Source organism: Schistocerca cancellata, chromosome 7 (assembly GCF_023864275.1).
Source record: "Schistocerca cancellata isolate TAMUIC-IGC-003103 chromosome 7, iqSchCanc2.1, whole genome shotgun sequence".
Lineage (NCBI taxonomy): Eukaryota > Metazoa > Arthropoda > Insecta > Orthoptera > Acrididae > Schistocerca > Schistocerca cancellata.
The window spans coordinates 298,285,438-298,297,937 of NC_064632.1; positions in this window are offsets into that span (position 1 = coordinate 298,285,438).

Sequence of the window (12,500 nt, forward strand, 5' to 3'; positions counted from 1 at the left end):
CAGCCCAAAGTTATTCAGAGTCACCAAGGCAAACGGACTGGACGAGCCGACCGATTGGTTTTGATCTAATAAAAGCGTCCCTTCCATCTCTGGTCGGGACTCTGTTGTTTTTTTTTTTTTTTAAAAAAAAAAATTCTTTATTAACCATCAAATAATAATTATACATACAACCCACCTCCTTACTTGATTAGTGGGTCTTACTTGCTACTGTTAGTTACAATTGCAGCTAATTCTATTTTATATTCAGTTGTGAGCTACAGCTAGGTTAGTTTAAATGGGCAGTTATATAGTTTATGCTAATCTCTAAGTTTTTGGCTAACCTACATTCTACTTCCTGCAGCGTCACAAGTGTGTCAGCAGTGTACAAACCTACTATATTGCCTTGCCCATCGAGCTAATCCCGATGGGCGTGCCCCTGACACTGGGCTGGCCAGGTTGTAAATCGCTGCAGGATTCTAAAATCTAAATTTCTAATCTAATTCCTACTAACTAATTCTAAATCTACGTCATCTTCAGTGTATTGTCAATTTCGGGTTTTTGTCATATTCCCCACCCCCCCTAATCCCGCGCGCGGCGGATTCCAGACTAAAGGTCGGCCTATCCCCGCGCAGGCGGAATGGGAGTAGGGAGCAATGGTCATGATTGATGCTATTTAATCTTGTTCCCTCATGTATTCCCTTAACACCTTCTGTGATACCTCGTTGGCAAGTTTATTTATAATATGGAAGGTGTCTTCTTGTCTTATTAGGTTATAGGTGTCATGATTAGGTAGTTGGTCCCGTAATGTAGAGGCAACATCATTGAAGAGGGGGCACTCGTAAATCACATGATCGGGAGTGCCCTCCGGTTCACCACATTCACACGCAGGTGTGGCCCTTTTCCCAAACCGGCATAGGTATGCCGGGTAGGGTCCATGTCCAGTGAGAAAATGGATTAGCCCCCTGGTAGGTTCAAAGTATTTCATTTTTAGCCGTTCCCTAATACTTGGTATCAAGTCATGTGTCCTCCTCCCTGTTTCATCCGTATCCCAAAGTTCTTGCCATAATTGTACTCCTCTTTGCCGAATTTCTCCCTTGTCCCTTGCCCTGACACCTAAGATCTCCTCTATTTTTGTTATATTTTCCTTTTTGATCCAGAACCATGCAGCTTGCTCCCTAATTTTAATGTCCAGGGGGCAAAGCCCCATTAGGACTAGTAGTGCTCCCCCTGGTGTTGTTCTATAAGCACCTACCGATCTCAAAATCATGCTCCTTTGAACCCTTCTCACTGTCATGGCGGGCACCACCCTCGTAAGCCTGTGTGCCCAGATTCCCGAACCGTAACCCACTATCGATGTTAATATACTGTTATGGTAGAGTTTTATCAGATGTGATGGAAGGTGAAATCTTCTGTGTCCTATTGATATGAGGTTATTCAGCGTTTGTAATGCTTTCTGGGTTACGGTTTCAATGTGCTTTCCAAAGTTCCATTTCTCATCAATGATGATGCCCAGATATCGTGCGTCACGTCTCCGAAGAACCGGCGAGCGGTTTATTCTTACAGTTGGGTTGCGGATTAGTTGTCCCTTCAATAGTAAGTAGGTGGACTTGCTTGGTGACACCGTCATTTTGGTGTTTTGGCACCATAGTTGTAACTTGTTTAAAGCACTCTCTATTTTAGGTTCGATGTCTTCGCGGCTACGGCCGCCGACCAGCAGGAGGAGGTCATCCGCATAGGCTATCACCTCTAGCACTTCTTCACTTTGTTGTAGTGTGTCTAATAAGGGCTCCATGTGGATGTCCCAAAATAGGGGCCCCAACACGGAACCCTGAGGACATCCTTTAGTTATAGCTTTTCCAATTCTCTTGCTAGAGGATGATATCCAGACCTCCCGTTCCTCACAATAGCTCCTCAGACAACCATATAGCGGCCCTGGACACTCCTTCTCCCGCAGGCAGGAGAAGAGCGAAGGCCACCACAAGTTGTCGAAGGCGCCACTGATGTCAACCATAATGCCCACCACATACTTGTGTGGGGTAGAGCCACAGACCTCAGCAGCCAGGGCGATCGCATCAGATGTTGATCGCCCAGGCCTGAAGCCGAATTGTCTGTCGCTCACCCCACGCAGCATTCTATGTGCAGCCAGTCTGTCAGCAAGTAGCTTTTCTAATATTTTCCCTAGTATATTGATTAGACAAATTGGTCTATAAGATTTTACGTTTGTAGGATCTTTATCTGGTCCTTTCCGAATGATGACCACGTTTGCGGACTTCCACACCCTTGGAATTTTCTGCTGTACCAGACACTCATTATATAAGTGAGTGAGTGGTGCAGTTAGCTGGGGAGCTAGGAACTGCACCACCTCAGCTACAATGCCATCTGGCCCGGGAGCTTTGCCTCTTTTAAGTGATTTTATGTGGGCAGCCACCTCTTCCTCCGAGAAAGGGTAGACTGCCGTATTGTTAATGTATTCATTTAGATTGTCTCGTCTTAGTTGTTGTTGCTGTACAGATTCTCCATCCGCGCTATCGTCAGGCAGCAGGGACCGGAGGAGGACCTCAGCAGTTTCCTGCCAAGATTCCGTCATCCTGTCCCCATGCCTGACTGTTGTTAATTCCAGTGGAGAGCGGATCTTTTCTCGTACTAATTTATACGGTGTACCCCAGGGGTCCAATGCCAATTGGCTCTGGACGAAATTTTCCCAGCTTTGTATCCTAACAGCCTGGAGTTCTTTCTGAAAACGAAGTTTAGCTTCCCGATACTGCATCAGCCATCTCTGCCGTTCTGGCCAGACAACACTGCGCTGGTAATACCTTCTCAGCCTTCTAACAGACCGGCGCATATTCTCTAATTCGGGCGACCATGGTGATGGAGAGGCTGCAATGGCCTTCCTCCTGGTTGGTACGGCAGCTTTCACCGCACTGGTTATAGCGTTAGTCAGTTCATTCGCTCGGTCGTTTACGTCAATGTCAAGGTCTACTTCACCCTCCGGCAAGGCAGGAATGACGCACTCCCTGGCTAGTCGTTCCCAATCAGGCCTTCTGTAATTAAACTGCATCTCCCACCCCGTGGCCCAGCAAGATCCCCTTCCACCTACAATGAACGTAATTAAATTATGATCGCTTGTAGTGGCGTTTTCTTCCACTTTCCACTCTTTTATCGTATTAATTGCATTGGGGGTGGCTAAGGTTATATCAATATTCGTACCCGGTCCTCCTCCCGCCGCATAGGTTGGAGGATTACCAGGTTGATGGGCTATTACTAGCTGTGATGCCATAATAAAGTCCTCTACTTTCTCTCCATTGGTGTCCCTTGTGCCGCTGTGCCACAGGGGGGATTTTGCATTTATGTCAGCCGTGATTATCATCCTTCGTCCCCGCAACGCCGTGGTTACTGTTGTCAGATGGTCGAGATGCGTTTCAATGTTATCTCCGTACTGAAAGTACATGTTGATCAATACGATCGATTCACGGGGAGATAACAGCTCCACGACGTTGCAGTGACTATTGGTGTACTGTGATAAGGTGGTCACTTTCAGGGCTTTGTTTGTAATAATTATTGTCGCTTTTGGATTGTCTCCTTGGCTGATTATCTGCCACGTGGCGGCTGTAAATGTAATCTTTCCGTCCAGGGAGTACGGCTCCTGTAGACAGAGCACATTTAGCCTCCTCTCCTCCACTTCCCTTCGCAGCTCCTGCATTACAAGTCGACTGTTGTGTGTGTTAAGTTGGCCAATAGTGATTTTCGTCATCTATGGAAAGTATGTATGTATGTGATCGTCCGGCCAAGTCTTATTCCAGTCATACGTGATTCGTCCATTAGCCAAAACTGACTGTTCGTAAATGTCGTTTAAGTCAAACTTTTCTCCACGTCTCTCGAAAACTTTCTTGAGTAAGTCTCGCAGGGCTCCGAAGTCAGTGGGGAGATTCACTGACTTAAGCTGTATTCTATCTACAGCCTCCATTACCGAGAAGGTGACTCTTCTTCCATATTCGTGCCCTACACGGACCACATGTCGTAAGGCAGTGGTCAAGGTAGCCGGCTGCTCCAATCTCGCCAATTGCATGGTGAATTCTAAGTTAGGATAGATCCGAACCGGATCTATTGGTGGTAGTCTAACCACTGGGGTTTCTAGAGAGCTTGTTATTGTGCTCTCTTGCACAGGCTTTTCTATTTTCTGATTACTTTCATTTGCTGAGACCTCAGGCCCAGGATGCCTTTGCCGGTGCAGATGTTTAATCGGCTTCACTTCCCTGCTAAGAGAGGAGGGAGTATCCATGGGAATTGTTTCTGTCTGAAAACATTTATCTATTTTTGGTGGATCTGTTTGGATGTTTTTATCAGCTGTTTCAGGTGGATCTGTTTGGATGCTTTTATCGACTGTTTCAGGTATTGGGTCCCTTAAGAAGGATTTTATAAATTCTTTGAATCTACTTGCCCTAATGGCATCCCTCCTCCTTTTGCTAGGGGATTTCCTCTCTGGCATCCTGTTCTGTTTAGCGTACTCAGCCATAATCAGTTCTAGATATAAGTCTTTGCTCTAACGTGCGATATGTAGGGCAATTTCGTCCTGAGGCTCCGCAGCTTTTCTTCCCTCGTCTTTTACAAGGAATGCATACGCTTGCAGCTTTGCATTCTTTACGTGTGTGACCATCTTCACCGCACCTGGAGCAGGCCGACCCCCTGGTACAATGCCTCAGAATATGGTTCAGGTTTCCACAATTGTGGCAACGAGGTACCACTAGGTAGTCCCTAATATTGATGGCATGGAAGCCAATGTATAGTCTGCCCATTGTCATGATTTGCTTCCACATTGGTGCTGTTACCTCTGCGACGTGATGGACAACATCATGATCACGAGGTCCCGTTTTAAATCTTAACTTGAAAGAGTCCTTAAATTCGTTTTCAGCCATTTGATCAAAATTCTGGTCTTTTATGCTTTTGTACAATTCTTCATTCGTCATTGTCGATGGTACATCATATAATATGACTAGTGGGTTTCTTTTTCTCGGTGGTTCACACTTGACCATCGAGTTAAGTTTGGGATTCTTTAACAATTTCTCCTTGTCTTCCTCTGTAGCTACCTCCACTATTACTGAATTCCTACTGGGTTTTACCTTATTTATTCTGATTTTGTCTTTCGCCGGGTCAATACTTTTAGTCAACAGTTCTTGTATCTTTTTAACACTGGTGTCCTGTCCCGGTAGAGTTCTTAGAAAGACCGCCGTGTCTGACCGCTTGGTCACCTTGGCGATCGTTTCTTTCGTGGTTGGCTTTGGCGGCGCTTGCGCGACCACCCCAGCCCAGGTTTTTGTTGGTTGCCTTCTCAGACGGTCATTTTCTTTTTCCAACTCTTCTACGCGGCCTTCGAGCTTGGCGTGGGCTATGGCCCATGCAGCCAGCTCATTCTTAATAATGGACAGTGCCGCCTGACTTATTTTACCATTTTTGATATTCTGCTCCAAGAGCAGCGTGATACGTGCGTGTCTTTGCGTCACTGTTTCGTCTTCTGCTAGTCCCGTCTCACCTTGAGGAGAGGGATCAAGCATCACAGATGCTCGCTTGAGCGCACTCGATTCACTCGTCTCAGGTGTAGCCATATTGATTAACGAGTGAAAATAAGGTGGGAGCCCGTCTCTTGCCCCGGACCGGCTCCTCTGGCATGGGGGGGGACTATTGCAGCTCGCCCACCGACCTCGCCCCTAGGTCAAGGGCACTCCAGAGCTGCAGGGTTCAACGCGCCGTTGCCAGCGCACTGGTCCCCGTCGAAGGCCTCGTCGTCGACGATTTCACTCGACGCTCCTCGGCAAGTGCACCCCGCACTCCGGAGAGGCGGATGCACCCCTCGCCCTTCGCCGCCTACTTGCCCGAGTTTCCACCTGAAGGCCGAGGACCCACTCCTACTCAGGTGGTGGGTCGGTCCCCCAGTCGTTCGGCGGTCTGAGCCCATCTAACCTGGCCCAGGCGATGTCACCACCACCTGGGTTTGGCAGAACACGCCCCGGTTACCCAGGGGCGCGGCGAAGCACCCTTGCCGACTCGCGCCGTGATCCCACGCCGACAAACGAGGTCGCCGGCATGCAGAGCACCTGCTGGTCTGTGCCCTGCGAACAGAAAGGGACTGGTGTTCGGTCCCTCGACACAGCTCCCCCTGTGCCACGCGCTGTAAGAGACGCATCACTTCCCCGAGTGAGGACTGCCGCGGCACGCTCGACGTAAAGCGATACGCTCCAGTGCGAGCTTCCGTGCCTTACGGCGCGCCGGCAACGGGCGGGCCCGCACCGAAACGCGCCGTCAAGCGACTGACCTCACGCCAGACTCTGTTTGCATGTATTAGCTCTAGAATTACCACAGTTATCCAAGTAACGTGGGTACGATCTAAGGAACCATAACTGATTTAATGAGCCATTCGCGATTTCACCTTAATGCGGCTTGTACTGAGACATGCATGGCTTAATCTTTGAGACAAGCATATGACTACTGGCAGGATCAACCAGGGAGCTGCGTCAACTAGAGCTGAGCAGCCGGCCGCCCGGGAGTGTGTCCCGGGGCCCGCGCGAACACGCAAGCGTCTGCTCAATTATTCTGCAAACAGGAGGAGGCTGTGCTCCCCTGCACAATACACCTCGAAACCCTCTCAGGTCCCGGCGGCGCGCAGCGCCGTCCTAAGTACTTGGTCGGGTTCGAGAGAGGCGCAATCGCCCGGAGTTACGCGAGTAGACGCTTTAGGTGCGACCACCCGTGCTCCCAACTGAGCTTGCCGCTGCCGACAGAGGCCCGGGAGCGTGCTGTCGTGGCATTGCCGGCGGGAGACAACACGCGCCACCTACGGTGACCGGCAGCTCCAACGCCAGCGCCACAGAAGGGCAAAGGCCCCACGTGGGTGCCGAAGCGAACTCTCCCAGCACAGCGCACGTGCCAACACGTCCGCACAACTGCGATACAAACCACCAGCGAGAACCGCTGGGGCGACCGAGCACCAGACGGCGTGGCGGCGCCGAGTGCCGGGCGGCGGCGCATCCTCAACGCACACAGTCCTCAATCGGACCAGCACACTGCAGATGTCCACCGCGCTTCGCACCGGGTCCGCGAGGACCCACTTTGGCTGCACGGCGCCGCGCGCAGGGTGCCCCGGCGCGCAGCTGCGCCGCCTGCCGCGTCCGTCGGCCGCCGCGCCTGCCACTGGGCGCCCCCACCAGCCGGCTGTAGCGCGTGCGCCCACGCACCGCGCGGCCAGCACGCCGGCCGGCCCCCCCTCACCGGCCGGGGACAGTCCCACCCACCCACAGCCGCGTATCGCTTCACACCCAGATTCACATTCGCGTTCGTTGGTGTGGTGGGTATCGCTGACACAACCGCGTCGTAGCTGTACCGATAGTTGCCCTCACAGATGTACCTCCAGCAAGATCAACCGCACCACAATGGGTTACCAGTTGTTCATTTGCGTAACGTCACCAGTAAACGTACACGTCCATCCCCGTTTGCAAAGTCAACTATTATTGCATGCCTGCCTGTCAGGTGTCAAGACACACTACGTCCGCTCACATCCACGCAACAAAATGTGCCCGACTAGAGGGCACGTGGGAGGTGCCCCCGTACGTATGCGATGTCCATTGCGCGACCAACTGTCAACCGGCCTCTGTAGCATATCGCAGATGTGGAACGCGGGGCACCGTGCTATCACAGTGTGTGAGAAGAGACTACTACGTCTGCATACACGCGCCACCACATGAACAGACGGCTCATGCTGATCGCCATCCACTGCGTCCATTACTCCCACACGTCTCTATGGCGTACCACACTGCAATGCAGCTGTTACGGGGCGATCACACGTAGCTGTGTGCACAACATCTGGACGGTATGGTTCGCCGCAGTCTTTGTACGGTCACACATGTGCCACAGTGTATCATTCAGTACATAAGGACGGCTGTGCAGTACAGTGTGTGGGTTAGGCGTACATCGGCGGACAGTGGACACAGGACATACCACGACATAGACTGAGTGCTTCGGCATGCGAATGCCAGTGAACAGCTGCGAAGGGCATTGAACACGCTAGCACCTGACCGACCAGCTTGCGAAGGCAGGGGGAAGGGGGGGGGGCGATGTACGTCCTGCTGGCGTCCACATTACAGTGTATAGCGGGAGCATGTAAAAAGGAAGCAACACTTGCGATGTGTTGAACATGAAACGATACACATGAGACCGGGGAGTGTGAGTCGAGAACTATTCTGAGCGGGTTGCGGTTGGACAACAATACATTAATGTAACGTGTCATATGCCAATTACAGAGCAGGGTAAGGCACAACTTGGGTTAGGTTAAGGCACAACTTGGGTTAGGTTAAGGCACAACTTGGGTTAGGTTAAGGCACAACTTGGATTAGATTGCGGCACAACCTGGGGTAGATTGCGGCACAACCTGGGGTAGATTGCGGCACAACCTGGGGTAGATTGCGGCACAACCTGGGGTAGATTGCGGCACAACCTGGGGTAGATTGCGGCACAAATTGCGTCACATTGCGGTACAAATTGCGGTGCAAATTGGGTTAGGTTAAGGTGCAAGATAGGTTAGGTTAAGGTGCAAGATAGGTTAGGTTAAGGTGCAAGATAGGTTAGGGTAAGGTGACATAGGTTAGGGTAAGGTGACATAGGTTAGGTTAAGGTGACATAGGTTAGGTTAAGGTGACATAGGTTAGGTTAAGGTGACATAGGTTAGGTTAAGGTGACATAGGTTAGGTTAAGGTAGAAACTGGGTTGTGTTATGGTACACATTGCGTTGTAGTACAGTACACGTTAGGTTTGGGTACGGTACACAATGTGGTATGGGATGGCGTGTTGGGGGGGGGGGGAGGGCCGAGGTTCGTTGACATTGACCATAGGAAGTGGATGCCCGAGGCAGCGTCAGTGTGTCAAAGGAGGTATGTCACGTCGGGATGCGCTTTTCGCTAGTGAGAGGGGGCGCGCCGTGTCCGTGGTTGCGGCAGACCTGTGTGTTTCATTCCTGCCAGTGTGTTTGTGCTGTAAGACGAGGCAGTATGGTGATGTTGGGTGCACCCCTGTGTGGGACATGTGTGGGTGTTGGTGGATTATCTGAGCAATTGTGGTTGTCGGACGAGTGGGATATCCTGTTTTATGATGGGACCTCGTGGCCTGGTTATCATAGTCTGGTTGGTGTACTGTGGCGGATAGGATGCACCGGACGTTGGTCCATGCTGGTGCTTAGTTATTGTATCCGTGTCTGTTACAGGCAGAGAGTAGTGTGTGATAGGGTGTGTGGCTGACGTGTGGTTCATTTTGTGTGTACGGACGTTCAGCATGTATAGGGGCATTTGCGTATATAATCTATGTGGGCCTGCATAGTTTACTGAGCAGTGCTGTGAGGTGACTGAACTACGAGTGACGTACTGATTTACAGCGGAATGGTTGCCTTCTACCAAAGATGGAGTATCGACTCTACGACAGCGTTGGCACCGTAGGAAGCGGTCTCGTAAAATGGCCCCCACACTGTCATCGTTGTGCGGGGTAGGGACCGTCTATATTCTGAGAGGAGCCCTGTTTGCCACTGGGCGTGGGGTCTCGCGTCCTGTGGTTCAATGCCCCCAGGGAAGCGCGCGGAGGTGGTGCTGCTGCTGCTGTAGCAAGCGAGCTAGCTACTTACAGCATGTATAGGGACAGTATCATACATGGCAGCTCTGGTTTGGGTTTCCCCTTTCCAGAGGTGGATCATCATCAGGGATCCCTGAGCTACTGCTCATCCTCCCTTCAAGTCCACCCCACGTGTCCACTACCCAACTCCACCACGACGAAGGCAACCAGCCTGGAAAAACTACCCCCATTTTTTGGGGGAATGGACCTTCCATTTGAAGAGCGCCTTTAGCCACCCTTAGGGGTGCCCACGGGGAACCACGTGGAGGCGGCGCCGCCACTGCTGACGGCGACCCTTTCGTCAGCAGTATAGCATCCACTTACAGCATGTTCATACGTATGAGGGGTACCCAGGGGGACAACCTGTAGTTCCCAGGCTGGCAAGGCCCACATGCTGTCGATCACCAGTTTCCTGGGGTCTTAGCCATTTTCTGACCATACAGGTGGTCATCTAACCCTCCGACATACCCTACTTGCCACTGGTGTCCCAGGATCCATGTAGAGGTATCATTGGTGGTATTTTAAGAGGCAGCTCTTCACCCCTCCACTCTCAGCCATGGTCCTCCAAGTGTCCAAGAATTTAGGGCTGTTTCGGAATCATTGGGTCTCGAATCATTTGTTGTTCCTCTAGACTGAGATTTGCTTTCTTCGGTCGCTTCCTGGTGTTTCTGCTGTAAATCATGAATACTTACTCTGTGTTGTGCAGTATCCTCGCAACTTCCCGAATATCGAAAGCCCCTCTGCGAATTCTTTTATCGCTAAGTAGCTTTCTTTTGTCCTTAAGAGATTTTCCTTTGTCCTGAGAGACTCAGGTCCCATTTCCCCCATAAGCTGTTGTCTGGGTTCGTTGTATAGTGCGCAGGTGTAGACTATGTGATTTGAGTCCTCTTCCTCTCCACATGTGCATCTGCCATTGTCTTCTATTCCCAGCTCATATATTTTCTTTTTAAGACCATGGCCTGTCAGAAGACATGTCAGGGAGTATGGTGGAACCATGCCCCCACGCCAGCCTGTCTGCCATAGTTCCACATTTGGTACCCAGCTAAAAGTTTCCCTGCCATTCTGTGTCCTGTTCCACCTTTCCTGCCACTCTTCCTGCAACATACAGTTTATATGTTTGTTAGCAATACATCTTGGGTTTTGCCCCATGACAGCTCTGGGGACCTGGAACCCAGCAACCGAGCCAGCCATTCCGTGTTTGGTATGGTATAGCAAGGCTGCTTTGACTATCTCCAGATCAAGTGGCATACACCCTGTGAGTACTTGGAGAGCATCAGTTGACACAGTCCGGCAGGCTCTGGTCATCTGCAAAAGAAATGGTCGTTGGATTGAGTCTAGTATGCGTTTGACATACCGGTGCTTCGTCCGATCTGCCCACGCTGCTGCACCATACCTGCAAACAGAGAGACAGAGACCCTGGTATATTAGTTTTAGTGATTTCTTTTGCAGACCCCACTCTGTTCTGGTCACCCTCAGGAGTTTACCTGAGACTTCACCCAGCTTCTTCTGAATGTTCCTCACATGAGGTGTGAACCACAGTCTTTCGTCAAGGGTTATTCCCAGATACGTGAATTCTTGGACAAACTTTATATTCTTGCCCTCAAATGGTATGGTAGGCGGTCTGTGTCTATCGAAAGTGCCTTTGATGGTCATGGCGACTGTTTTGTGATGGGATATTGCAAGCTTGTTCTGTCTCGTCCACCTGCTGACTTCGCCTAATGCTGTTTTTGCTCGTTCTTCTATTTGTTTCCTACTTTGTCCCTTAATTATAATTGCCAGGTCGTCTGCGTAGGCCACCTTTGCCCACTGCTCGCCCTCCCTCTCGACAACCATCTCATCAAAGACGAGGTTCCAGAGGAATGGGCCACAAATGGAGCCTTGTGGACAACCCTTAGTGACCCATTTCTCCACGACACCAGCCTTGCTGCCCACCATCACCTTTCGGTTCCTGAAATAATCTCCCATCAGGTCGTACAAGTTTCGTGGGCATTGGATTTGTCTGAGTCGCCTCATAACGCTGGGCCACCATAGGTTATCAAAGGCGCCTGCTATATCTACAAACACTACAACAACGTACTTCTCCTCACATTGTACGTGGCTTAGTACTTGCCTAATGGCCATCTCAGTTGATGCCCCTTTCCTGAAGCCAAACTGATTTGGGGCCTTCAGGTCCGATTCCTCATATCGTTTCTCAAGACGATTTACAATAATACATGTATAGGGACAGCGGGAATATGGCATATTGGATATAACTCTTCATGAAACGCAAGATATAGGGGTGGACTGCACGTTACGAGTGCGGGAAGAGTCCGCCGTTCATCCGCTGGATTTGTGATTTGGGCGGTTGGGGTGGGGCACGTGCGGGTGCGGGTGGAGCGATTGTCGGTCGACGACTTCGTGCGGCGCAGGCACTGGCGTTGGGGCTCCTGTGGTCGACAGATGATGCAGGCTTTGTGGGTGGCGTCGGAAAATGGGCACTGTGGGACCTAGCGATGTCGTAGTCGGCGTGGCGTCTCATAGATGGCGGTATCGTCGGTGCAGCAGGTCATGTTGCGGGGGACCTGCAGGTGGCGGTATTTTTGTTTGTGGTGCGCTCGACATGGTGGACGTAGTGTCGTCCGATTCGCGTAGATGGAGCTATTGCATGTGGTTTCGTCACATTGTCATAGATGGAGGTGCCATGGTTTGGAGGTATGGTTGGGGTAGTTTCGTTGGATTCCTGTAGATGGAGGTGTCGTTTCTGGGCCGGATGGCAATGTAGTTTGGTCACATTCCCAAAGATGGCTGTGTTGTGCCTGTGGGCGGCATTGTCAACATCGTCCCATAGAGGGCGGTATGCTCTGTTTATTGTGGACGTTGCCGTCGTCGGGACCAGAGGG